A 27,408-nucleotide genomic window follows, 5' to 3' on the forward strand; every position below is an offset into this window, starting at 1 on the left:
TTCCGAGGCGCTTGCTCATTTTTTCACAAAACTACAAAAGACGCGGAACAGATCAAGGGGCTCGTCTCTTTGTTACACGCAACCTAATGATACCAAGAGACGACGAAGCCAGTGGAAGCATAGGAGACATCTTTTGTAGCTTTTAGATACAGTATAGCAAATATGAAATAAATAGAAGCTAATTAAATTACACAAATAAACAACCTGTGCGTTTAGGGACCGTACGCACAACTTTCGAATTACACATCCGATGCTCTATACCTATTGAGCTTCGGCGGCGGCCGTTACCGTGTCCCCGGTATATCGTTGCGTGTAGTCGCGGGTTTGGTAGCCAGTGCCACTCGTAGGCATGGGGGACAGCGCGGAACATTATTTTTTTATTCTGTTGTTGCTAGCTGACTCACGTTGCATGTTATGGTTTTAATCACCTGTAAGCTGACCAGTAAACCGCAACAGAAAAAAAATGTGAGTAGGTTTCCCCGGCATTCCTCAGCACAAGTAGGAAACACACTCCTGAGGAAGGCAGTTACTGCTCTGACGAAGGCCAGTCCTCTTGTAAAAACGTTGGCTGCCGCGACATTTCCAGTTCAACAATATTTCATCACTTATGTCTCTACAGTCAAGCTAAAGAGTCACATTGAAATTGATGGAGCTAAGAATGATGGGGGCAGCCTCGCTATTACTCAAGGACAGGGCCGTAGCCAGGGGGGGGGCTGCTACCCCCCCCCCCTCCCGAAATTTTGATGACACATGGCGTTTTATTGAAAATAAATAATGAATATAGGCAAGGCCTGCTCAAGGAACAGAGGGATTATGATGTTCGTTAAAGAAACTGTGCTGTTAGCAGTAGCACGTCTTTTAGTGTTTCTTGAGTCGAACAACTCCTTCTAGTTACCGTAGGTGGCTACGTTGAAACAGAAAAAAATATATTGCGTACATACCCTCTTGTAAAGGAACGTACTCAAGCTCTACTGCTTGATGAGACACTTCGGCCAAGAATAATGTAGCTGCACTAATCACCACGAAGCATGTGTGCAGTTTAGCCATGATGTTTTCCATGCGAATGTAAGTGTCGTACAAGAGGGCTGCCCAAAAAGCCGCTGCTTATGTATACCTGGCCGACTTTCCTCGGTATCATCTCTTTATCTTTTGTTTACCTTTTGGTTAAGACTGCAAACAACAAACGGGGCTGGCGAACACGGGCGAAGACTCGTCCAAAATATTATGAAGACATTTGTCTGTCAAGCGCTGTCAGTTGCTTGAAGAGAGGCAGGGAACTTTGTCCAGCAGCTCGCGATGACGAAATGAATAGCACTACAAAGCATTGACATTTCGCTGTAAGGAAACCTGGTAATGATGTTGTACTCTTTCTCTCTCTCTCTGAGAGTCACGAGTTTAACATGGTGTGCATGCATCTTTCTATTGTGTTTGACTCAGAAGGAAAACACGAGGAAGGCATCTCTTTTGCATTGCTGTATGACCAAAGCTGCTGATGTCCACTGCGTGGAACATGAATGTCACTGGACAAGAGGCTCGAGCGGCAGGTTTTCTGGGAGAAGGCAGAAATATCATTCTTACCACATCTCCACAAATAGAGCATTGCCTTCACATTGCATTGAGGTAATGGTTGTTTGAAGTACACTTGTATGTTTTATTTAAAATATATGGCGAGATACTTTTCATAATGCAAGTTCTCAGGCCGCAGCAAGGTCAAGACAGGCCCATATAAAGTGCGTGAGGTTGTGTCTAGTGTGCTTACCTTATATCATTATTGGTTCTTCCGTTGCTTCCTTATTTCAGCGGGTGTGTGGCTTTTCAAAACTTGAAAAGTAGACATGCGGTACCACAATTGGTTAAAAAAAGCAGTTTTCGCATTTTAAATACACAAGTAGGTCAGACGCCGTGACGACGGTTGTACGCATTGGTTGCTTTATTCAATGGCTTGAAATTACACGCGCTAAATAAATCCGTAAATTTCCTCTATCACATTGCCAAATAAAATTCATGTAAATTGGAAATTCATCGTTCGCAGGGAAATAGCGTATTACTCCTAATAACCGCATATTATTGTGACCTTACTCAACAGAAAACTGCCCTATAGCTTAGACTTTTGAAAGCACAGTACTAGTTTAAGAGCTTTGTAATGCAGGAAAATATGGGGCCCTTTGGGTCGTTCATGGATCTTTCGCCACCTTGTATCAGGTAAACTCATTCTCTGTCGTCTTATTATTTACATCCGATGCTGATTCAACTTTATTGACACTGTTGGCGCAATGTTTTTAAACCACTTCTTCGGAGTTAAGGTTGCTGCATTGAATAAATTTATGTACGAGGGCAAATTTGCAAAGAAGCTGCATACCCTCATTTTCACAGCTGATCACTCGTAGTACAGCTCCGCAAATATATTCTGCAAGAGAGAGAGAGAGATAATAAAACGAGAGAAAGGCAGGGAGGTTAACCAGAATTGTAGCATCCGGTTTGCTACCCTACACTAAGGGGAGGGGGAAAGGGAAAGAAAGATGGAAAGGACAGCGGAGAGAAGAGCAGGCGCGCGATAAAAAAAAGATATAAACAAAAGGAAGCTGTAGATCGGCAGTACTAAAGCCTATTCAATAGGCCACTGGCACGCAAAAAGTTCAGTAAGGCCTTAAACGATTTTCGCTGTGCAGACAGTTCAGGTCGGCATTCCAGTACTGACTGTTCCGACAGGGGTCTGTCGTCAAGGCGGGCCAACACAGCAGCTAGCGACAGTCTGTGCGAGCTGTAGCGAGGGCAGCGACAAAGAACGTGTTCTATCGTTTCTTCGCTGTCACACTGGCTGCAAGTAGCACTCTCTGCCATGCCGATTCGGAAGGCAAAAATTTGGTGAAAGCAACACCAAGCCACAGTCGACAAAGCACCGTTGCCTCGAGTCGAGAGAGTCCGGACGGAGGCCGAAGTCGACGACACGGGTCCAGTCTATGCAGTCGTGTGTGCTGTAAACTTGGTGTGTTCCACAAGGATTTTATGTCTTCATTGGCAATCTCTCGAATTTTCATCGCAGCATCCGTTCTTGATAACGGGATGGATTCTTGTACGCCGTCTTCGTGTGCAGTTCGAGCAGCAGCGTCGGCATGTTCGTTGCCCAATATGCCGCAGTGACTTGGAAGCCACTGAAAGGTGATGTCATGCCCTTGAACGAAGAGGTGATGGAGCAGCTCTCTAATTTCCAACACGAGTTGCTCGTGAGGTCCACGGCGTAAGGCGTATATCAGGCACTGTAAAGCTGCCTTGGAGTCCGTGAACACGCTCCATTTCTTGGGTGGTTGGTCATAAATTACTCTAAGTGCGCTACGCAGAGCAGCAAGTTCCGCAGCTGTCGATGTAGTCTGGTGGGATAGCCTAATCTTCACGGTGGTTGTTCTTGCAGGAAAAATCACCGACCCTGCAGACCCATCCACGGTAGTTGAGGCGTCAGTATAGAGATGACTATGCTCGCTGTACGTCTCGTACAACAAAAGAAGAGAAAGCTGCTTGAGCGCTGGTGACGAAAGCTGTGCTTTTGACCTTATACCTGGAACCGTGAGGCGTACTTGTGGATGAGTCATACACCATGGGGGAGTTGGAACTCTTGCTGGAGCTGTATATCCTGTTGGTAGGCGTGTACGGTAGGACAGGACTGTCTGACAAAATGAGGCACGAGGTCGGTCTTCAGGCAGAGAGGCTAAATGATGGGTAGGGGCGCGAGCAAGATGCCTCACGTGTGCTCTGAGCGCTTCCATTATAATATGCGTCTTGGCCGGGTAGTCGTTTGCAATCGCAATGGTCTCAGCTGTTGACGAACATCGCGGTAGCCCCAGACAAACTCTAAGAGCCATAGCCTGAACGCTTTCGAGTGTGCGAATATTGGTTCTGCAGGTATTGGTCAGCACAGGCAGGCTGTATCGCAAATAGCCGAGAAAAAGCGTCTTGTACAGTTGCATCATTGCATGTACTGAGGTCCCCCAGGTTTTCCCTCCAAGATACTTGAACAGATGGGCAATGTCCGTCAGGCGCCTCTTTAGGTAGGCCACGTGAGTACCCCAGCAGAGGTCCCTATCAATGATCACACCTAAAAATCTGTGCGTCCTGACATAAGGTATGACTTGGCCGTCGATAGATATAGCGTATGGTTTCATTGGCTTGCGGCTAAAAGCAATCAATGCACATTTCGCTGGCGAGATCTTGAGACCTTGTTCATTGAGGTACATCGATATCAACGTCGCAGCTTTCTGAAGCCTTGCGCGTACCTGAGGCCGGGTCACGCCAGATGCCCAGACGCAGATGTCGTCAGCATACATTGATAGCTCGACCACACTCGGTAGTCGTTCCACAAGACTAATGAGGATGAGGTTGAAGAGAGCTGGACTCAATACGCCACCTTGCGGAACTCCACGGTGCGTGTGGTGTTGGGAGGTTGGACCATCTTCAGTGTTCACAAATAGAGTCCTTCCTTGTAGGTAATTGCGTGTCCAACGATACAGTTGACCACCTAGGCCCACTGATCCCATGGCTTCTAGGATGGCGTCATGAAGAACGTTGTCGTACGCTCCTTTTACATCAAGGAACATGGCAACAGATAATCTTTTACATGTCTTTTGATGTTGGACATACGTGACAAGATCGATAACATTGTCGATGGAACATCGGTGACGTCGAAAACCAGCCATGGCGTTCGGGTATATCTCGTAGTATTCTAGGTACCATTCTAGTCTGGCGAGGATCATTCGCTCCATGACCTTTCCAACACAACTTGCCAGCGCAATGGGTCGGTAAGAGGTAATCTCTAGGGGAGACTTTCCAGGCTTAAGAAGGGGTACCAAGCGGCTGATCTTCCAATCTTGGGGAACCATGCCATCCTGCCAGGACTTGTTGAATATATGAAGGAGCGCATCTCGTGCACGTTCACCAAGGTGGCATAATAGCCGGTAAGATATGTCGTCCGGGCCAGGCGACGACGACCGATTACATAGGGCGAGCGCCGCGTCAAGTTCTTGTATTGTGAACGGTAGATCCATGCGCGTGTCCCGCGAATCCGGGATATCGTCCAAGGTATGCATACTTGGGCACGTTGATTGGCCCACAATCATAGTGCAGAAATCTTCTGCCACCTCAATTTCTTGTCGGCGCTGGAAGAGCGCGAGGGCCTTGAACGGAAAGCGCTGTTCCGGAACAGAACGTAGGCCTCGCACAGTTCTCCATATTTGAGACAGTGGTGTACGAGGATCAAGCGACGCGCAAAATTTTTTCCATCGTTGTGCCTCTAGTTTATCGATGCGGCGTTGTATCTTCTTTTGCATGCGCCGGGCTGTTCTTAGATCATCCATGGACTTGGTGCGTCGGTATCTTCTTTCAGCACGACGGCGGATCGCACGAAGTCTCTCTAACTCCAGGTCGAATTCGGAGTACTTTGGAGAGCACATTAGTGTGCGCATAGCCATCTGAGCCGTTTCCTTAATAGCTTGCTCAAGTCCACAGGGAAGGCCTTGCTGACAAACGTCCTCAAGTTGAGTTTTGAACTTCGTCCAATCTATTCTTCGTATTGTGGTAGATGAATACGTGTTGGAAATACCTCTGATCTTCAGGTAGGTGGGAATATGGTCGCTTCCATGTGTTTCAATGTCCAAAAACCACTTTACTTGCGTGGCGAAGTGGCGCGACACGAATGACAAATCAAGGCAGCTGCTGTATGTGGTGCCTCGCAGAAACGTAGGACTTGCATCGTTGAGGAGGACGAGACCATGACTGGCGACCAATGAAGCTAGACGCCGTCCCGTTGAATTGGTCCTTGAGCTTCCCCAAATGGTATGATGTGCATTGAAGTCCCCGGTAATAACCCATGGACCCGGATGGGCCTTTAAAATGTCGTCCAGTCGTTTCGCGTCGAATCGACTTGATGGGGAGAGGTACACACCCAGGAGTGCGAAAGTGACCTTTCTATTTTTAACAGTCAAGCACACATACTGATTGTCGTCGTGAGGTTGCACTGGCTGAACGACGTAAGCAAGCTCTCGTCGAATAAAAACAACTACCTTGCTACTTTCGATGTCGCTAATTGATGAGAAAAATGACTCGTAGCCGGATAGTCTGATTGGGTGTGATAATTTCGGTTCACATATGACAATGACTGGAAATCGGTATAGACGAACAAATTGACGGAAATCGGAGATGCGAGATCTTAGACCTCTCGCGTTCCATTGAATGATCGACGATTCTCTGACCTCCTGTCGAAATGACCTGTGATTGTCGGCCATGGCTTCACTCAAGGCTTGCAAGGACTGGGCACAACGCGTCCAGCACCTGTAGCCCGCTTCGAGCAGATGGCGTATCGATGCTTGTCAGAAGACCTCTGATGACACTCACGATAGATCGGAGCATAGGAACGATTTGACGATCAATTTTCGAAGCCTCGTCAACAACAGAATCCGGTTTCGATGGAAGCACGGAGCGTGGAGGCTGCTTGGAAGTCCGTGTGCTCGTGAGGGCGGGCCAGTCTTCCGGGGGGAGAGGCTCCGTCGTTGGAGGCCTTCTTGTGCTGTCCGGCTTTCTACTAGAAGTTGATGTTGTTGGCTCAAATGGCGTACGACCACCGCCGTGACTGGAGCGTTTTCGTCGATGGCGGCGCCGACGTCGGATTTTCGTTGAGGCTTCTCTATGGGTGGAGTTATCCCTGACCATTTGCTTTAGAATATCAACTTCATTTTGAGTCTTGGGCATTCCTTAGACGTGGCTTCATGGGTACCTTGACAGTTGCTGCATCTAAATGTGGTTGCACAGCAGGTGTCTACCGTGTGTGACTCCGCACACCGGGGGCATACGGCAGAGTTTATGCATACGCCCTTGACATGGCCGATCTTGAAGCACTTATGGCATTGAAGCGGCTTTGGAACAAACTGTCGTACGACATGCCGGAAGTGACCAACCTTGACGTGCGTGGGGATAGAGTCACCCTTAAAGACTATCTTCACGCAGCGGCTGTTTCCGAGGCGGCATACTTGCGTGATGATCACTCCCTCATATGCCGGTTTTATGAGAATGGGCAGGTCCGTGTTTGGAATTGCCAAGTCAATATCGTAAATTACACCTGCAGTGCAGGTCCCATCTATTGGAACGACTGGTCGTACTTTGACGCTTCCCAACTCTGTCATCGGTCGAAGTTTCTCCAGTGTGTCTGCACGTATTGTGTCGACAGCTAAAACATTCTTACGTGTATTTAGCCGGACCTCCTTGATTTCATTTGGTGCTATTTCCTCAAGAACAGCAGAGATAGCTTGCCTGTTCAATACTCGAAGGCTGACGGAAGGATCCACGGGCATGAAGAGGATCGTGTGCGGCCAGCGTTCACTTCCCGCCTTCATGGTTGACGTACTCGCCGGTGATGACGCCTTGATGAGCCTCCTTTTGGCCTTTCGACTCCTCACAGACACGAAGCTGTCGTCCGAGGAGTCGTCGCCAGTGACTGAGTATATATCTGTGTCTTCGCCAGAGGTGCACCAAGAGCCTCGTTTCCTTGATGAGCTTCCAGACGGGCCAGCAGTCGGCTCTTCGTCCATGGGAACGAGAGCAGGTGCATCTCTTGAGCTTTCGCTGGTGCTGGGCCATGACCCTTGAGCCACTGAAGTTCTTGGGGTCGTCGACTTCTGGCCGCGCGGGCCTGCAGAAGTCACTGTGGCCATCGCCACAAGGCTGGACGCGGAGGGCGCCCCAGTAATTGTAGAAAATATGACGAAAATCAGCTAGCAGTGACAGACGCGTTCGGGCACTGTGTAACTTCGTCGTCGTCCCCCATATTCTGCAAGCATACCGTCCATAATATAACCGAGTGCACTGAAGTCCAGGCGATCATTTGTAAATTTCTTGCGGACCTGTACATACTAGTGGTCCGACTCTCTTTGCGGTATAGCCTTTAGGTCCGACAGTCAAGCTGTCGTAGTTATTTATTCAATTTCCTGAATCGCAAAATGATTGTTATTACAATAAAAATCATAACCATTAGCTAGTTGGAGCCCACTAAGCAAATGCTGCTTTGTTTGAGCAAGATATACTAGCAGGGGGCATAACTATTCCACCAACAGGTACGAAGAAAAGTACTTTAAAGCAAACAAAAATGAACATTTGCATAAAATCAAAGAGAGAGAGAGATAATAAAACGAGAGAAAGGCAGGGAGGTTAACCAGAATTGTAGCATCCGGTTTGCTACCCTACACTAAGGGGAGGGGGAAAGGGAAAGAAAGATGGAAAGGACAGCGGAGAGAAGAGCAGGCGCGCGGTAAAAAAAAAGAAAAGATATAAACAAAAGGAAGCTGTAGATCGGCAGTACTAAAGCCTATTCAATAGGCCACTGGCACGCAAAAAGTTCAGTAAGGCCTTAAATGATTTTCGCTGTGCGGACAGTTCGGGTCGGCATTCCAGCAATGACTGTTCCGACAGGGGTCTGTCGTCAAGGCGGGACAACACAGCAGCTAGCGACAGTCTGTGCGAGCTGTAGCGAGGGCAGCGACAAAGAACGTGATCTATCGTTTCTTCGCTGTCACACTGGCTGCAAGCAGCACTCTCTGCCATGCCGATTCGGAAGGCAAAAGATTTGGTGAAAGCCACAGTCGACAAAGCACCGTTGCTTCGAGTCGAGAGAGTCCAGACGGAGGCCGAAGTCGACGACATGGGTCCAGTCTATGCAGTCGTGTGTGCTGTAAACTTGGTGTGTTCCACAAGGATTTTATGTCTTCATTGGCAATCTCTCGAATTTTCATCGCAGCATCCGTTCTTGATAACGGGATGGATTCTTGTACGCCGTCTTCGTGTGCAGTTCGAGCAGCAGCGTCGGCATGTTCGTTGCCCAATATGCCGCAGTGACTTGGAAGCCACTGAAAGGTGATGTCATGTCCTTGAACGAAGAGGTGATGGAGCAGCTCTCTAATTTCCAACACGAGTTGCTCGTGAGGTCCACGGCGTAAGGCGTATATCAGGCACTGTAAAGCTGCCTTGGAGTCCGTGAACACGCTCCATTTCTTGGGTGGTTGGTCATAAATTACTCTAAGTGCGCTACGCAGAGCAGCAAGTTCCGCAGCTGTCGATGTTGTCTGGTGGGATAGCCTAACCTTCACGGTGGTTGTACCATACGCATATAGTATAGACGGATAGAAACACGTATTCGAGATCTATTATTTCGCACACGAAGAAATTCTTGCTGAAAAGGACGTGTTTCTTGTGGAATACAAGGGTAGCCAAGGATCGAGAAGAGCAGGGGTTGAACGCTGCCATAAACTTGAAAATTTTGCATGCGCGTAATAGAGGTACACATGAAAACGAAGGCATGAACATATAGAGTAATTTGTGGATACCCCCCCACCCTTGAAAGTTTCTGGCTACGCCCCTGCCGTGAAATAACTAAAAGGAAAGAAAACAGAAAGAGAGCAAATGCAGAGATGTTAAACAGATTAGCGTAAGAGGTGTACTACCCTGCAATGGGGAAAGGATGGGGGAAATTGGAAGAAGAATAAAGAAAGAGAGACTATCTTCAGTGGCAAAGACAATTCGTTTTTTCTATAGGGTCGTTATTATAGTTCCCATTGCCACATGCTGAGCAGATGTGACATTAATTTTTCGATGGTTCTTCATCGCTTATCACGATGATGAACTCACACACCGGCCGAAGTGAAGGCTGAATGGATGAAGTCATTTATAAGGACATATATTAATACATAAAACTGAGTTTAGCCAACGCCTCCAAGTTTAGGAAAACCAGGCTACTGTAGTTTTTCCTTCTTGTATCTCGCAGTTGAATGCGGGAGGTGGCCGAGAGTTTACGGACGTACGAGAAACATAGGTTTCTTTACATTTTGTACAGGAATAGATTCGGGCATAATGAGCGCAAAAGCACACGGTATCGACCGGAGAAAATCGTACGCTGCGGCCCACGGCCAGAACAAAACCGATCTCTTGGCTGTTTCCGACTTATATAACAAGTCACATAACGCCCTTTTCAGTGCATGACGAACTGGGACGAGTAGTATCACGCTCATCTAAATTCAGCACCAAACCGATTGTGTCACTTGAGGCCAATGGGAGGCACATGAGCCGGTTGTCGGCAGTCCGACTGGCCGAAGACGTCGCCAAGACCCAAATTCTGGCCGCCGACTGAGGAAGGGGGGCGCCGGTAGGGCTAGTTTCCCAGCCCCCGCCTCCCTTGGCCCCAGCAAGGACACAAATAAAGTTATGTCTCTCTCTCTCTCCTTTCGGCGTTGATGCGTTGATTGTGAAAGACCGCATCTGTAGGCGGTAGGCGGCAATGCATTGTTGCGCTATGTTGCACGACGGCGAGGCCACCAATCCTGAGTTCACGAACGTGGAACTTGAACCACCTAGGCTCCAGTGCGAAAGCGTCACGCAGAAGATTAGTCAAAGTCCCACGCCTCATAGGGATTGCCGCACCATTCGCTCAAAAGCTGAATCTTGAAGTGGTCGTGGAGTCGGTGTCTAATAGTCTAGGCAACGTGTTCTCGTCGCTGAAACATGTCATCAACAGCGCCGCCTGCGCTTCGGCCTAAGCAGCGAGGTCTGTCCCTTGGCCGCAAGCAGCGCTTTTCCCGGAGGAAAAGAACACAGAGGCCGCGGCCGTGGCCCATACTTCGCACAAGAGAGGGGCGGCTAGAAAGAATTCTCGCAGTAGCGGAGTCTGTTTCAAAGGCTTCAGGGCACAAGAGAAGCAGCAACAGCCGACAGGGCGTGGTGTGTGACGCGGCCCAAAATTTTGCTTTATGTGCACCGCGTGTGGCACTCCCTCATGAAAGTCGCTTGCAAATATGGGGTTCCGGTTATTCGTTCGGCCTCAAAGAAGCTGTTTTTTGCTCCTTCATTATTGGAAAATACAAAGCCTCGCGGCAAAAGACACGTGAGGCGCTACGTCAAATGCGCCGTCGGAGTTGTATACGAAATTCCACTCAGCTGCGGAAAGATCTACATAAGCCAAACGGGACGCTGCATACATGACAGAGCGAGCGAGCGTCTGCAAAGTGTAAAGAAAAAGGGTAAAAAACAAATTTAGCCGAGCGTTGTAACACGTGCACGTGTGATCCTTTACTGGATGACATTATAATTAAGATTGGCTGAAGCCTTTTACATAAGATTAAGAAACAAATGGATTAATCATTCGTCATTCAAACGTTTAGATAAAGAATACGATTATTTGATTGCCAATACACCAATCACGTTGTTGCGCCCCGTGTGCGCAGAATAGGTTGGCTCATAATAACGTCTATATATGTTCTTCATCTATTTCAAACAAAATTTTGTTGCGAGTCTAGCGCATTTGTCCTTGTCTTCTATTGTCCGTGTTATGACTGTGTTGCGCTGTAAGTTAGTCACGATTATCCTGTTGAAGTCCAAATTACGCACTTTAGTTGTGAATACCAACACTTCCCGATGGAGGCTGTTTTCGCATACCGCGAAGGTACATACGTCGCTAGCTTATCCCTCTATTTTAGGACAGTTTCGAATTCCGCTTCCGCGTCTTCCTCCCTAAGGTGAGGCTCTATCGCAGCGTATGCGTCTTTGAGTTGCCGCTCGGCTAACCGCAGACGATCTATGAAAACACTCACCTCTTCGAGGTCGACGGCAGAAACGCTCTTCAGGATCTTGTCTGCGTCGTTGGTGAAGCGCGCCACTTGCGACCTGATCACTTTCCTCTTTTTCTTAAGGATAGCTGTCCGAGGGATCATTGTCTGCGTGGTTGCCAGGAACGGTCGATGCTGTTCGATGAATGTTTAGTCCATTCCCGGGTTTCGGCACCAAATCATGTCGCATAAAAACAGTCGATGAGCGTCTTCGATAATGTCAAACTGTTTATTTTATGTACACAGGAACAAGAGAAACAAAAAGGCGCCTTTTAAACTGTTTTCAACGAGGAATATAAAGGGGGCTGGGCAGCGCTGAATAGAAGGACCCAGCCTGTCGTCTTTTCCTCTGATTGCAACTGCCCCAAAAACCCCGGGTGCCTCTTCGCGCTCACGTACGCGCCCTCTCTCCCCTCCCTCTTTCCTGAGTCGCCGCCCCACGGTCCCATAAATCTATCAATGCAAACACAGTCGTCAGCAACAGAGCTCTGTTCTGGAGCTGCCGCGTTGGTGGCCTCTTCTGACCTTGAAAAGAGACAGCGGCGACCACGGAAGGGGGAAATGGGAGGGAGGCAAAGAAACGCAAAATTACAACAGTATGTCCCGTACCACGCAGTACTGAAGATAACGCCGGTATCGTTCATCTCTTCAGGCAATATGCCAGAACAAACTAAATTGGGCGATATCACTCCTCGCAATACAAAACAAACGAATTTAATTACAAATATCAGCCGTTGCAGTATGTCATTGAACTCCGGAATGGAAATGTAGCTGTGAGCGAGTTGCTGTGTTGTCATCTAAGCATTTTAATACTGGGTCCCGTAGTTTTAGCAGCTGTTCAAACGATGACGATACTGCACAGGTTCCTGCATCAGTACATTGTATCGATACTCCCCCGCCCTTCTCCGAAAGCTTTCTGCGTCTAAACTGGTTTTGCACTACTTCTAGGATAGGGCGAATTGCAAACTTTTTCACCTGGTTTTGTACTGCCTCCGTGATCGGCCCACCCTTGACCAGGCGACGATGGCATGAGACGTCATGGTGACGCCATAATGGTGTCACACGTAAGTGAAAAATAGTGATGATGACATTATCGTGACGTCATAGCGACAAATCTTACCGATCTGTGGTGTCATGACGACGTCATATGGTGACGTCATCACGGGATGACGATCTTTTGCATCTCGTGTTGACGCCGCCGACGGCGATGGTCAAAAGTCAGCATCTAAGGCTGTTCCTTAATAATAGTTCAAACATACGCTCTCAGGAAAGATAGCTTTGGTAAGCTGAGAGGCCAATGTTTTCGCCCTCGCCCAGCCCACAAGACCGTAAAACTTTCCTATTGCAAAACCAGCCTAAGCGTGTTCTGCGGCAGCTCGCCGCTGTTCACGGCCGGCGCTCAGGATGCGAGGCGACAGGTGTACGCGTCCGATCAGCGGGGGCAGCTCAGGTTACGCGTGCCTGAGAGCGTTGAGGCGTAAATAAAACAAAATGAAAAATGGGCAAGAGAAAAAATACCAGTTGCGCCGGCGACTGGGAAACGGTAGAGCCGGCTTCACTGGCCGACGGCTGCTTCGGGACTGGCGCCACGCTCGCACTCGACCACGTGGTAAGCGATCCTTCGTCCTTTTATCTTATTGCTAAGCAGCACCATTGAGAAGTCATTGTTGTCATATTTGATGGGTGCACTTTCTATTTCTTATAAAGGAACAATATTCTTTGCCGGACGTACTGACTACACAGAGATATTCTACACTTACTGCTATAATAGCAATCATAAGTGGGCGTAAAATTAATTATATATATATATATATATATGCCTTTTTTAATATTCACTCCATCGTGTGTGAGCTATAGATCGATTTTCTAAGTTTTCGTGGAGCTGGTGGAGCAATTCGAAACTGTATGTATGAATGGTTATTTTTTAAATCTCTATATCGATTCAGTGTGATCAATGCACAAATGCATTGTGAAATTATATTGATTATTCGCCGCGCTTTCGGTACTCATCCATGTGTCTGTTTTTAATATACTGTGGTTAAGCTACACTCACAGCACACTTTCGCAGCTTTTATATCGTGATCCCTTCACAAATTTGCGGTAAAAAGTAACAGTGACGTTTAATTACGTGAACGCGGGCGACGCGAAGACAGTACACTGCTATCGCCAAGTGTACTGCCCGCGTTACGTCACTTTACGTTAACTAGGACGGCTTTGATACGCTACACGACGGTGACATGACCAAGGGGGCATTTAGGCTTGCGTATAAAAGAGGTTGACCGCTACCCCTGGACCCTGGCATTGGGAAACCAAATGTTCGGGGCATCGAGTGAGATGTGTTCGTGTTTGCTTGTGCAATCAGACACTTTGGTAGTTAATGTAATTAGTACACTAATGTTTTCACCTACCCGCGTTGTTGTTCTTAGCTCGCAAGCGCCTCTTTCCTGACGCTTATGGTCTGTGCTGTTTTGTTTTGTTATATGTGTCCTGCTGTGGAGAGGTTGAGGTTTGTATACCTTCGGCTACCGCATTTCTATGGGTTCTGCACTGAAAAAAAAAATGGTTACCCAAATACAAAAATTCAACAAGTAAAGAAAAAGAACATATAGCAAACTGAAACAAATAAAGAAAATAACATGGAAAAAATTATGTCGCTTGCAGGAGGTCACTTTTCAATAAAACCTTCACAGGCAGACAAGTCCGTCGAAGTTCTACCCACGGTATACGAGCTAACTCATCACTTCGTATATAGCTAAACACAGTTGTTCATCATAAGCATTCAGATAGTCCAGTGTCCGCTAAGAAGTAGTTTAACTAGATGTTCGGCTTTTGTTGAAGATCACTTCATTTTTCTACTTCTACGTTTAGTCTTTAGGTAGCGCTGCTTGTGGGGAAGACGCTCCACGACAGCGATTTCACAAATTGGGCATTTACGCTTGCGCATAAAAATGAAAGCAACATTCAAGACTAATTTCTCAAGTGTGTGGTATGACAGGTCTGTGCAGCCGAAAGAATACTGAGCACAAAGTGCACGTCAACCACGATTTTGCTCATCAGTTGTGACGACACTATAAACCAACATGCTGGCACAGTCGAAATCTTTAGGTGTTATGCGAAGTAGCCAGCGATGACCAGCCTATGCCGCATTTTTGGGTTTAGTGCCAAGTGCTGCAATGCGAATGGACGCATTCGTGTAAATAAAGGAGCTCTATGCATGATATGGGCGTTCGAAGCATTACTGTGCCATCGACTACACTGTCGAAAGTCGGCAACATTTGAATTACAAGTGGCGTCAGTGAAATTTAACGCTTATGTAAACTTGGAGATGTATTTGTATTGATGGACGACGATCGAAGTTGTCGAACGGCGATATATTAACGCGATAGCGTTAAAGAGCTCGTATCGCAGAAATTCCGCCGTCGGCGTCGGCACCGTTGGTTGTGAGCGAAAAATCATCTTGACCGTGACCGAAAAATCGAAAAAGCTGCAAATAAAATAAATAATAGAAATGTTGGGTCCGAGTGAGAATCGAACCCAGGTCGTCTGCGTGGCAAGCAGGTGTTCTACCAAACAGCCACGCCTCTGCTTGGAGCTGCACTGAAAGTAACTTTCATGCTTCCCAAAAATATGCGTCCTGTATACAGGTGTCCCAGTACGAGATTTAATATCGCAATAATATTGCGTGGTACAAGCGTACATTGCCATCGGGCGTCACACCATGTCAATATCCTAACGACTTGGTGGTTTAAAGACAGCCACCAATTACAAAAGGCACACACATTACCGCGCGTATTCCTTTAAGGCCACGTAGTGGGTGCATCGCAACTTCGAAAAAGTTTCTGGTTTAAAGCATGCTACCCATTACATAAGGTACACACCTTAGTGCACGCATTCTGTTAAACACTCGTACTGTTCGAAGTGCGTACTAGGGGCAGGATATCGCTATCGCGTTCAACTCTTAAAGGCGAGGCTTAAGCGGCCCCCAATTTTTTTAATTGATTTACTAATTTATTAAGTACGGAGTACTTTAGGGGCCCGGCCGGTCGTATGCTGTCATCGTATGCGGTCGAAGCTTGACGTAACGCAGGCAAAACTACGAATAGAATAGCCATCTGTGGCATATTGAGCGCGCTCTCGCGCCAAGGAGAAGTGTTCTTCCTCTTGTTCTTCGAGCACCTTGATGGCGATATTAAGTGCGGAGCACTTTAGGGGCTCGGGCTGTCGTATGCTGTCGTCGCTTGGCGTAACGCAGGCACAAACACGTATAAGAATAGAGAAAAACAGGAAGCAAGCGAGAAATAGCAAGCGAAAGAATGAAAGGGAAAAGCAGGAAGAAATGTAGAAATAAATAAAACTAAAGAGAGGAACAAAGAGAGAAAAAAACTGGAAAAGGGAAAAACTTCACAGCGTATCCACGGGTGAATGATGGAAGAGCTTGGGCGAAGCTCCTGAAGCAATCATGGTTAGACCGTGGAATCTTCAGTGGTTTCGCCCAGCACTAATCAAAGTGATAGCCCAGAACATCGTAAAAGACGTGACAAACACTGTATATATTTATACAAGAAATTTTATTAATCGTAAGTGGTAGCTAGACGTGGCTTCCGTTCCCCCTTCATTATAACGGCTTTATGGTCGGTGAAGTGATGGATCGGTGATGGGTCGTAGTGGGATGTTTGCAAAGACGAAGTAGTGGGCAGTTTGCAAAGGATCGGTGATGGGTCGTAGTGGGATGCTTGCAAAGACGAAGTAGTGGGCAGTTTGCAAAGGATCGGTGATGGGTCGTAGTGGGATGTTTGCAAAGACGAAGTAGTGGGCAGTTTGCAAAGGATCGGTGATGGGTCGTAGTGGGATGTTTGCAAAGACGAAGTAGTGGGCAGTTTGCAAAGGATCGGTGATGGGTCGTAGTGGGATGCTTGCAAAGACGAAGTAGTGGGCAGTTTGCAAAGGATCGGTGATGGGTCGTAGTGGGATGTTTGCAAAGACGAAGTAGTGGGCAGTTTGCAAAGGATCGGTGATGGGTCGTAGTGGGATGTTTGCAAAGACGAAGTAGTGGGCAGTTTGCAAAGGATCGGTGATGGGTCGTAGTGGGATGCTTGCAAAGACGAAGTAGTGGGCAGTTTTGCAACGGTGCTTACGCCGGACAACGGAGACGTGACAAGGTTAGACTAAGAGGAGCTTCGCCCCTAAAAAGAAAAAGAAGAGGAAAGGAACAGGAAACCGAAGAGAAACAAAGAAGAGGCTTCCCAGCTCCGCACTTCCTTCAGGCTGGGCACCCTTAGTGCGAAGCTGCCCTTTTTTTATGACAGTAGCCACAGCGCCTAGTACCTTACAGCAGGCGTGACATTTCCAGTTCTTCCAATTCTTCTAATGACCTACCAATTACTATCAGCAACCAATTCCAGCAACCAATTACCAGCAACCAATTCGACAAGGGACCTACCAACAATCCCACTTTGGTACTCTCTGTGATATTTCCGTTTAAGAGGGAAAAAAAAGCCGGCTCTGAATAACAACCTAAAGTGCAAAAACTAAATAAGGAGAGAGGCATTTTAAGTTCATTCAAGGGGAAGAGCTTCACTGTTTCAAGCGAGGTCGGGTTGCCTTAGAACGCGTAGTTATAAAGCGAGATTCAGTAAAAAAAGAAGCACATGCTGTGGGGAAGCTAAGGAAACGACGGAGCATTTTCTGATTAGAGAGTTTGAGAATTGGGGACACAAGGCACTGAGTCCCCAAGCTCCGTTGGGCAGGCTGCCCATGCGTTATGGCGAGCAGCCCGAACGCATGGGCGAGAATTCTAGGGCGAGAATTGGGTCAAACGCAAGCTGCGTTGTGTCAAACACACAGGGCTCCACAGGTGGTGAAATTAATATCATGCGAGACGCGGGCCATAATTCATTGTGGCCGCGCTGCGTCTGCGTCGTCTCGCTGGCGACCCGAGACGCCGTGGGGACCCAAGCTAATTTTCGATTTTCGGGTCTTCGGTCAACGTGAGCGCAAGAGCACAAGAATGGCTTGGGTTCTGCGTGTGCGCCCTGGCGGCTCGCGAGCTTCTTGGGTCCCTCCTTGGAGCCCCAATTCTCAAACTCTCTATTAAGTGTGCGAATATCTATCCACTGTATGGTTGGGCACGAGCCTAAATGAAGCCTTGGGTTTTAGGGAGAACAGTGCAAAGCTGAACGCGTGAACGACAGAAATAAGTAACAGACGTTTAGAGTATTGGTGGCTCAAAAGTAGAGAGAGGACAAAGATAAATAGTGAGAAAAATAAGGTTATCCTGCCGCAAGGGGCAGAGAGCTGGGCTGTGAATTTATGTTTTTTTATGGTAAAATCGACTTAATCGAAGTACACAAAGCAGGAGGCCAACTTCAAAAAAAGTGATTTTTTTTCCTTCTCCTTTATGTACACCCTCGTGGCGCACGTGTCACCGCCCCGTTATAAAGGGGACGCTCGTAGCATCCATCCACCATTCTTATCAGCACATAGCAGTAGGGTGGCCAGAAATTTTCCTTGGGGGGGGGGGGGGGTGTTGAACCACATTTTATGTATGTTTGTGCGCGCGTTTGTATGTGTGCATGTATTTACACACATGCAAAATTTCACAAACTTAGGACGGGGGTCGTGTATGAACCCCGAACCGTACGTTCTACAACATAGGGTTTCATCCGGCCTAAATATTGTCAGCGTTGCGCAACGTAATTTTACGCAACAATTTCTTTTTGTTTCCTGCCTTCAGAAGTTGCACTCATCCGGTGGCAGTGATAGAAAAGGAAATGTCACTCGCAGGTGTGAACAAAGCATAGTAACATATGATCCGAAATGTCACCGACGAAGTCGTTTACGTAATTACACATACAGTTCACGGCTAGACAGTTGTTTCCAGCTGTTACACGCTGCGTTATGCAAGAATGGGCACGGTCGCGTCATCGTTGCACAAAAGAAGACAAAGGTAAAAGCTGCACAAGGTGTGTGACCGGGCTAGTTGGTATTCCATAGTGACGTCCTCAGTGGTTACTCATGCACGCACTGTTCACGTCACTGTAAAAGCAGTCCCCGCTTTTATGCGTAGTACGACGCACATTTGATGCTTGGCTGAGTAACGTTACTGCAAAGGAGTGCTTCCAGAATTCACCAACTGGATGTACAGTACTCACGGATTCACACGTGACATCAAAATGTTTAGTATAACGACTTGTATGGGCAACTGATCGAGATAACGACGTCATGTCCCGACGAACCTGGTCTCTGAAGATAATGCGGGCTTTAACCTACGTGTTCGAGTTGAAATGACGCCGATATCACCCGAACTGAAGACGGTAGAAACGAAAACATGTGCATTACTTAAGCCCTCAATCGTCCTATTCCAATCCGTGTGTGCGGTACACAGTGGTCCACTGTTAAAGGAAACATCGGGGCACGTGGGGGTCTCTCGGCGCCACGGCCGGGCGGCGACGGCAACGAGTTTCGCACAGGCGCCGTGAGCACCGCGCGCGGTGGCCCTTCGTCGCGTAAGCGGCCTGCTTCACGACGATAGTGTGGCTAGATAATGCTATGATTCGAAGCTCAGCAGCACACGCTAGCGGACGACGCAAGAGCGCCACTCATAGCGCGCATATACGCCTGCGGGAAATTCGTTGCAGCCGCCGGCCGGCAGTCGCAACGAGCAAAATGGACACAGCGGCGAAATCAGAACAAAATGTATTGCTGAAAAAGAAAGAACATGTATAGGTAACAAAGTGTCTTCAAAATTGTGCTCGTGTTTTGCAAAACAATTATAATATAATAATATCTGGGGTTTAAGGTAATTGATGACAATGCTATTTTAAAATTAAATGTCCTGGCTATTTGGCTACTGTTCACTTGAGTTCTGGGTCCTCTTCAAATCTACCCAATGGCAGCCCTGGTTTGGAGTCATGTTATAATTTGATGCTCATAAGTTGTCAGTATTACATATACGATATGAGCGCACGCATATAGTTTCCCACATGCGTTTATTTTACGCATGATCACACCCCGTTCAGCGTAGTGGTTACATAAACATTGACAATTTATATGTCAGAGCAAATATCCAAGAAGAGCAAACTCATGCGAATCACTGAAGGTACAAATAAAATGTATGCGTGGTATAGCCGTTTTCATGCGTTCTTTATTAAGCAGCGTCCGGTGAAGCATTCCCAGGAGAAAGATGTCTTGTCGCCTTATCGTGAGCGCCTGTTTTAATTGTAACAAAAATTGGTCAGTCCTACGTTTTATAGCCCGTAGCCTTCAGCTGCCCTTTCCGCAAAAAATGTAACGAAAATATTATTTTGGTCTTACATCGTTGAAGTCTACGGATTGTCCACAGTTCAGGAACGCAACTTCTTACACAAATTTAAATTTTTCGCCGATCCACAGTGGGCTTCTACTCCCGGTGACGAAGGTATAAAGTATGTGTGTATTTAACGAGTGTCCTTCCCAGAATACGGCGAGGCGATAGACTAAAGCCGATTTAAGGTTGTTGAACCGTTGAACTATATAACTAAGAAAAAAGATACATCGGCCATGGACAACAATGCGACTACTAAAAATGCGAACACATGACGCTTGATTACATTCGAGAACAAACATCATTACGAGACACACATAAGCATTGTTGGGACCAATGCATTTTTATTGACATATAGATTATACATGGCAAATAAATCATGATTGATCTTGTCATCCGTTGCTCATGTGTTTTGGTATGCAGATATGTTGCAGGGCCTGATGTCGTTTTCATGAGTCATTTGCGCACTCTATATATTCTTCTTTTTTTGGGAAACGGCATGAGATCGTTAAGCTCCTTTATTTAAGCCATGTGCGGAACCTTGCAGGTCTTGTAGACTGGCGCCTGTGCTTTCCTATGTTTTAAACATACATTTCGTTGTATAAAGTTATGTTTCTGGATAAATGCGGGTACCCTGCTCCAGTAAAGGCACCAACGCCTCCTATCAACCATACTGTTAAAAAAAAAAACCTGCAAAATATTACATGAAATGCGGAACGGCGGTGTTTTCCTTTTCTGTTACGGAGACTGTCACGCTTAATTGGCTCTTTATGTGTTTGAAGTGCACACAATAACAATTTCAACTGTTTAGAAGCTGAATTTGAATATTATCCAAGTTGCCCTTCAATAATTCCTTAGTCACTTTCTCAAGATAGTAAACGGGAACTGTAATTACTGAATGTTTTCTCTTTTTCTTTTGAAGTGATCGTAGTTGTAATTGTCAACTTTTTCCAGTAGGGTGTACATGTGCTGTTATCATCCTGCTCAGCGCTACAGCACCAGTACTCCGTCTGAGACAAAACACACCACCGAATATGTGTAGATAAAACTCCCAGATGCTATGCTACGTTCTTCGAGAATTCGCTCAGTGAAAACGCCAAACTCTCATCCTAAGTACTCCCATGTTATAAGCGTTCAAAAGAAGGAATTACGAACTCCCATTATTTCCCATAAAAACGCCTTTCGGCTGTTAAATGGGGCAAAGAAAGCTCCCAGCGTTCCACCCTCGCAACTAAACATTGTAAGGGTGGTAGCAGAATTCCCATTTCAAAGCAGGTTTTAGCACCTCAGTTAGGGTGTTCGCGGCGCAATGAGGCTGAAACTCTATAAAAGGACAAAAAAAAGAACATATTTATAGCCCGTAGGTCGACCTCTTCCTGCCCTTCTTTTATTTGTATGAAAGCACGCGCTGGCTTCCTTGAGCGTCAGCACTAATGTATTTTATTACGATGTCATGGCTGTTTACTGATCATACTGGTCATGCCTACGGCTCCGGCAGTTTGGATCATTATTGGTGCTCATTTTGCATCGACGAAAAAAAAAAATCCCGTGTCTCGAAGCGCCTTAAAATCGAGAATGGTTAGATGGTTTCGGAGTTTCATCAGTGCTTTCATGTCTAGTACATATTCGTTTATTCGAAGTGCCAAGTACCGCAGAGAGCCAGCGCAGGACATTGTGAGAGGTCGGCAGTGCAGTGAATGATATATACAAAAAAAAATCAAGACATACCAACACACCACCGGGATAACAGGACGATTAATGCAGTAACATGAAATCATAAACAGGAGATATACAGGTCGCTACCTAAGCGCATGACTCGCAGCAGCTAGTAACCTTTAAAACGTAATTTGCTTATACATTTTTGTTTTCCGGGTTGGCTTTGATAAGTTCTTTGCTTTGTATTGTTAGAGGCGTTGACTTGAGGCAAGCGCGAATGCTTCAAGCGTGAATTGCTCTTCTGCGAAGCTACAATTGTGCTCGCCTCGTCTAGTTTGCCGGCATTTCAGCACAGAAGTATGCATTGATAATATGCCTAAATATAGAGACAAGATAGGAATGGACTGTGGGATGTATTCAGAGCAATTTCCTGATTCCATAAAAATCCAGCGATGAAATGGCAGCAGCACTGCCGTTGTAGGTTTATTCGGTACACAGCGCGGATCGCAGGCAACCTTGAGTACAAGCCGAGATCGATAGTTGTACTACGCGCACAAATCACAGGAAGTCGCGATGACTCCTAAGGAAGGCGGCAGGTGCCGCCAGTCCGCAGGCGTTCCCCGCCATCTCTGGAAAGTCTAGAGAGACGTGGCGCTATGAGATATGCCTCCGAGACGTTCGCTTTCATTGCGAACATCCCTGAGGCAGCATAGTTGGCTGGCTGCCATCGCGCCCGGCGAATCGGCTCCGGAAATAGTGCGCCGGCGGCAGTTCATTCAGCGCCGGCGGCGCGATTCACGTCGACCTGTGCTGGACCTGTGTCGTGCGTAGCCTCGTCAAATATGTTTAGCGCCCTGTGTCTATCTGATCAAGGAGAAACTGTGACCTACGAAGTATGAGAAAGCCAAGGAAAACTCCATCGAAGCAATTGGCGAAGGAGCTCGGCACATCACCGCGACGTACGGAAACGAAGCCTCTCTCAGGTTAGTACACGCAATGATTCGCCGGTGTTGTTGTATATGGATTCGCCGGATCAGCTGCGTTTCCTTCGCTACCGCCAGTTGCCGCGCCGTACAACAGCGCTTCGGCAGCGTTGATCGCAGGAAACTATACGTGTGTTCAGCCAGCTGTGCAATTGACGCTCATTGGTATTTTTTTGTTGTAACTATCTCGGCGCGGCAATTAACGGTCTGACTGGCGCGCGGAAAGACGTCAAAACAGTACGATAGCATGTTTATTAGTCTGGTTCTTGACCCTGAATACGTTGTGACCTTCAACTAAAGAATGAAATAATGACTTCACTACCCAGTCATAGCGAGCACATTTGTCGTTTTGAATCTGTCCACGGGGATCCACAAACCAATTAGGTTGTGAATATGTGCGCACGCTTTCAGCAAATGTGGGCTCGAAATTACAGCCGCGTAATTAGAGTACCAGCGTGAAATTTTCGTTTTCTTTTTTTTTTTTGGGGGGGGGGGGGCTTTTAACCACTCTTTTTGTATATTCGTGCCTATGTTAGTACGTGTATTTAATCTGTAGCACGTGTGCTTGTATATACACACATGCAAATTTGAAAAATTTCGAGGGGAGGTGGTTTTGGGCACCTCGACCCCCTCCCCCAACGCCCTGATACTCCAGTGGCACCGACGCTAAGCGGATCTGCGCAGCTAAGGAACACCTCCCCTACTACGCAGTGCGAACTACAATTGAATGGGCGCGACTCGGAACACTGGCCTCCTCCTCCTATGTTTTCCAGCCATCGACCGAGTGATTTACGTCATTGTCCCCTCCGCCTATTTACAGGCAGAGGAGACTCCGACAACCTAGGACAAAATTCTTCGCATCGGCGAAGAATACATTTTGTCGTACGGTGCATGTTTTAAAGTTTACATACTTGACTGACTGCGGATGTCACGAACAAAGCTAGTCACCTGAGATGCTGCTGACGCACTTCCCTTACAGAGCACCTTCATCGACGAATAAAGTAAAACTTCTTATGGCTCGTTCACACTGAGCATTCCGGCGACCGGAGAGCCGCAGAATCCGGTTCGGCGGCGGCGAGATTCGCCGAATCGGCCCTCTCCGCGCCGATCGCTCCCGGACCGATTTTTGCGGCAACCACCGCCGGATCCGCTCGTCGCGGAACTTGAAAAAATGGCGGCCAAGTCCGACAAGCTCGTCACGTCGCAGTCGAAAAACATCCACATAGCGGAATTGCTCATCGAAATGGTGCGGAACGACCTCGTCCTTTACGACAAACGCCACCCGAAGCACAAGGACATTTTGCTGAAGGACGATTTGTGGAATAAAATTGGCAACGAGCTTGGATTGACTGGTATGTACGAGTACAGCTGTCTATGTTGCTTTGTTTCTGATGTAGCGAGCACCAGTTTGAGCATTGCGATGTAGCTGCCTTGCACGCCCTAGTCGCAAAGAGCGTTGAAACGAGCATGGTCGTTTATAGCAACGCTGAAGACCCGCAAAATTGCATGGTGTAGTTCCGAGCCGCCACAACATCCGGGCAACTGCGAATCCATCCCGCGCTCACCCGTGGTTGATGCTTTACTCGAGAGATGGCGCAATATGGCTATCCGGCGGCGCGGTGCGCGTGCAGTGCGAACGTCACTGTGTTTCGGCGACAGGAGCATTCCGGTCGCTGTGTACGGCGGATTTCCCAGTGTGAACAAGCCATTAAGATGCTCACGACCCAACTGCTCGCAAAGTATACAGTTGGCTACAACTCGGGGGTCTTCATATGCAAGAAGATATGTTTATCTGCCAGAATTTACCCACATTGCATATATCTTATTAGTGCGACAGGGATGGGGGAGCAGAAGCTGACGTTTAAAAATGAGATAAATCAGCTTCGTATCATGTTCGTGCGGTTGTATGTGTGCGTGTACACGTGCGAAATTTGAAGCTTTCCGCTTGGGGGGGGGGGGGGGTGATGAAACTGCCTGGCTACGCCAATGTTGCCAGCCATTCATAATGAACCTGTCTATACAGGTTCACCAATCATTCTGGAACCGTTGTCGTCCAGGAACGCTATAAATTAAAGCGCGGCTACTGCACATACAGATTCCTAGTGGAAACGTTGGGCTGGAATATTCTGCGTGTTTTGTATATCCTGCTCTCATTGTGCAAACTTATTTTTGTCCACCGCGCCGAGCGGTAGATACTTGTGAGAATGGGATATGCGGCCAGGTGCGAAGTGCACGAATAGAGCAACCTGCAAGCATTGTTTGCTTGTCCGCGTCGTAGCATTTGCGTGTGTGCATTGTACGTTCCTGGCCGAAAAGGTACGTTGCCATTTTCCTAAACGAAAACCAGAGATAGTGAAGTCTAGGAAGGGATAGGGGATGCTAATTGTAGTGTTTTATTTGTATTTTAGTGATATATATATATATAGTGATGTATATGGGGTACATATGGGGTATATGGGGTATGTATGTACCTGTATGGGGTATACATATACCCCATAAAGTGGATAGGGGGATGGCCGCCGCGGTATCTCAGTTGGTAGAGCATCGGACGCGTTAATCGAAGGTCGCAGCTTCGGTCCCTGCCCGCGGCGAGTTAGCTTTTCGTCCACTTTTCTTTCTTCACAATTATATTACATTTACTACTAAAAACATCCCCTATACTTTCCTTGGCATTATTGTCTGTTAGTTCTCAATAATGTTGTGTATAACAAAGAAAAACGAGCCCTTAAAATTTCCACTTTCCAACGTTCCGTATGTATTTCGGTAGAGCCGTCATAGTGCTACTCTAGGGATTGCCGTAGAAAAACGACTGTGTATGAATACCTGTAAAAACAAATATATACTCGTCATTTATATGTAGGTTTCGTTATTAGTTTTGGTCTCTTCATTTAAATTCTTCGTAAACTGGAAGAATTTATGGCGTCTCGGAATTGTCGCAACCATTATAGCACCGCAGTTTCTTCTGTACTGTCTTGCATTACTCGTGTGTAAACATCGATTAAACTAAGTAGAAAATTGGCATGTGCGAAATTGACTTTGTGTTCGTCTTTCAATGCCACTTCGAGCAGAAAGCCATTAGTTCATTGCAAAAAAATTAAGCGTTGTTTCAAGGTCAAGTGCCGGTGCAGACCGTTGTCAGACACGGGCGCGTTTAGTGCCGTCGATCAACAGAATTTTAAACACAATAATACCCTCAATATCAAATAATAAAACGGCCGTGTTAGGACATCTGTTTTATTAAAATACTTGTTCATCTTCGTGCTGATGGTCTTAATTATCTATTCTTACATAGAAGCGAAAGAAAAAAAAAACGCATGGGCATTACACGCATCTCGCATATTGTTTCATTCGAGAACTAAATTTGGGCTGCCCTAATATTCCCAGAGCACGAATAGTCATAACCGCCACGTAAGATCCTAATTTATGCGTGTAATTGAAGCATCATATTCGCAGTAGGTCTCACCGTGTACGTGTTCATTTACATTTTTTTCTAGCATGGGTATGTTAGAACAAAATTCCGAAATAGCAGCTCATTCAGAGCTATAGGTAGGTCACTTCAAAGGTATATCTCGATTGTTTTGATTGTGGAGTGAGTATCTAAAGGATTATGTTATGCTGTTGCAAATACTAGAAAGTTAATCCAAACAGCCTGCTGGATAATTAAACGATAGGTCCAGAGAACACTGAAGTGTGGAAGTCATCGACTGCGGACCCGAAGGTCGCGGGTTCGAATGCCGGCCGCGGCGGCTGCATTTTCGATGGAGGGGAAAATGTTTGAGGCCAGTGTACTTAGATTTAGGTGCACGTTAAAGAAGCCCAGGTGGTCGAAATTTCCGGAGCCCTCCACTACTGCGTCCCTCATAATCATATCGTGATTTTGGGACGTTAAACCCCAGGATATTATTAGTGTGGAAGTCAGAGAACGGTATTTTTATTACTCTCTGCAACATATGCGGACGTTGGCTACAGTTTACGTGCATTCCGACCGGCTCATGATAGAGCCACATAACATCGAAATGACTGACAGGATATGCAGACGCTACGTCAACTGTCCAGCTGTCGGGCCGCTTGGCAAACAACTTGCGTTACTTTGATCTAGTTTTAGATCGTTTTTCAAACCGTGGCTTTCTGACATGGGCACTTCCCTTGATAAAACTCGTATGTATTTCCGGCCCTGTCATAATAAAATAAGTACCCCGTTGAAAGTTTGCGGTAGTGTGATCCGCCTGAACACTTGGTGTCTAGTTTTAAGGACATTATCTTAATGAAAGCTTGGGTATTGAACTTCCACTGCCAATTTATTGAGCTGTCATTGACTCAACACATAAGCAATGCATCTTAAACATTCGTTGAGCTAGAATAGGTAGACTGCCACGAAAAGTTTGTTCTTTGTAATTCCTCAACTTTTCTAAACTACCTCGACTTTTCGTGGTAGCTTATCAGGTAGGGTGTGCCGCTTCTTGACTGGCGACGAAATGCAATGGCATTCGCTCGTGTATTTAGATTTACGGGTATGTCATTAAAGAAGCCCCAGGTAGTCAAAATTAATCTTGAGTTCCCTACTACGCTGTCCCTCATAATCATATAGTAATTTTCGTACGTCAGCACAAATAACTATACCTCTGAGTCACCGGCTATTTCGGAAGATATTTCTAACGTGCCCTTACAAAAAAACTCAGCGCTATTCCGCTCTGTCAAATTGGGAGAGCAGCGGATCTGAGGGGCGCGAAATGTGATCTTGATAGGTCATAAAGAATTAAAGGAACGAAGTCATTGTTAAGATGTCTAAGGACAACAGACTAGCACGAGTGGCTGTAGACTGATAGTCATGCTGTAT

At 46.8% G+C, this 27,408-nt stretch overlaps 1 protein-coding gene and 1 long non-coding RNA gene across 2 annotated transcripts in view; one reads left to right on the forward strand and one right to left on the reverse strand.

Annotated features, from left to right (window-relative positions):
- LOC119399741 (uncharacterized) overlaps positions 1-11,715 on the reverse strand; it is a 27,119-nt gene extending 15,404 nt beyond the window's left edge. The window contains exon 1 of the long non-coding RNA XR_005184947.2: positions 11,616-11,715. This is a non-coding gene — a long non-coding RNA (uncharacterized LOC119399741). The remainder of the gene's footprint in view (positions 1-11,615) is intronic.
- Positions 11,716-22,394: 10,679 nt separating this feature from the next.
- Positions 22,395-27,408, forward strand: part of LOC119398922 (putative sodium-dependent multivitamin transporter) — a 57,657-nt gene continuing 52,643 nt past the window's right edge. Inside the window, exon 1 of the mRNA XM_037665736.2 lies at positions 22,395-22,571. The gene's annotated coding sequence lies outside the window, so the exon portion shown is untranslated. The remainder of the gene's footprint in view (positions 22,572-27,408) is intronic.

Source organism: Rhipicephalus sanguineus, chromosome 7 (genome assembly GCF_013339695.2).
Source record: "Rhipicephalus sanguineus isolate Rsan-2018 chromosome 7, BIME_Rsan_1.4, whole genome shotgun sequence".
Classification (NCBI taxonomy): domain Eukaryota; kingdom Metazoa; phylum Arthropoda; class Arachnida; order Ixodida; family Ixodidae; genus Rhipicephalus; species Rhipicephalus sanguineus.